This window comes from Vombatus ursinus, unplaced genomic scaffold (assembly GCF_900497805.2).
Source record: "Vombatus ursinus unplaced genomic scaffold, bare-nosed wombat genome assembly UNPS02015393.1, whole genome shotgun sequence".
Classification (NCBI taxonomy): Eukaryota; Metazoa; Chordata; class Mammalia; order Diprotodontia; family Vombatidae; genus Vombatus; species Vombatus ursinus.
Window position 1 is genome coordinate 315 of NW_020955171.1, and position 1,246 is coordinate 1,560.

The 1,246-nt window shown below is 39.3% G+C and overlaps 1 pseudogene; it reads left to right on the forward strand.

Moving 5' to 3' along the window:
• The first annotated feature begins 322 nt into the window (after positions 1 to 322).
• LOC114032020 lies at positions 323 to 803 on the forward strand (annotated as a pseudogene).
• The last annotated feature ends 443 nt before the right edge of the window (positions 804 to 1,246 follow it).

Sequence of the window (1,246 nt, forward strand, 5' to 3'; positions counted from 1 at the left end):
TGAACAAAAGGAATTCCATCCAGGATGCAATCACTCACTTCAGGAGGCCCGAAGCTGGGCTCTAACACAAATCTTCTTGTCCCAAGTTGTCCCATGAAAATACTTGTGTGTACACGGAGAGCAGAAGGTCAACCAGAATCATGTGAAATGGATGATAAACATCCTCTCAATTCCCAGTTCTTTGCCACCACTGAAAGAGCTGCTATAAATATTTATATACATAGAGATCTTTTTCCATTTTTTTTTTATCTCTGAGACACAAACCTGTTAGTGGTATCACTGGGGCAAAAGGTATGCATGTTTTATAGCTCTTTGGGCATAGTTCCAAATTGCTCTCTACAGCTCACCTGCTGAGCAGCACGTCTCTGGGAAGGGAAAAGATGGAGAAGATGTGGATGAGGCTAAGGAGGGAAAGACGTCTACTTCAATGGTGTGAGCCACAGTCTAGGCTATGAGTAAGAAGCTGCAGCCCACCCCAACAGCCCTCACTCTGACACCAGCTGCTGTGAATAAGATAAAGCAGTTTCTTAAACATAGACCTGAAAATGTAGGTCTGAAAGTTGGGGTTGGAACAGAGATTGAAATGGACATTTAATGCTTCACAATATGGCAAGACAAAAGGAGAATCTGATGAAGACGCTGTTCAGGATGGAATTAGAGTGTTCATCAAAAAAGAAAACACAGCTAAAACGCTTTTAGAAACAGAAATGGACTATGTAGAAGATAAATTGTCTAGTGAATTTGTTTCCAATAATCCAAAGATCAAAGGAGCCTGTAGCTGTGGAGGAAGCTTTAACATTTGAAAACTCAGGATTAATTTGGCGTTAAGTACCAAGAATGCTCATGTTCAACCCCGTGACTTTCCAAAAAAAATCATGTTTCTTTCAGGTTCTAAGCCTTGAAATGTATGGCTGCCATATAAGGAAAATAAATTAACATATTTTGAAAATAAACCTTGATGTTAAATTCCAGAAAAAGAGGTCTTTGCACCGTCTTTTCGGTGACAGATTGAGATCTAGAAAATTTCTGAGGAGTATTGTTATGATTCATTAAAGAAAAAAAAAAGCAACCCTTATTCTGAGTTTATATGTCCATTTGTATTTCTCTTAGAACAAATGTTCAGTGTCCTTGTCTTATTGCGATCTGAGAGGTTGAGACCCCTCAAAGACCGGTGTACAGGACGGAGTCATCTGGAATGAATTCACAGCCTCAAGCATTCTTTAAGTCAAGGTGGCAAAGATTTATT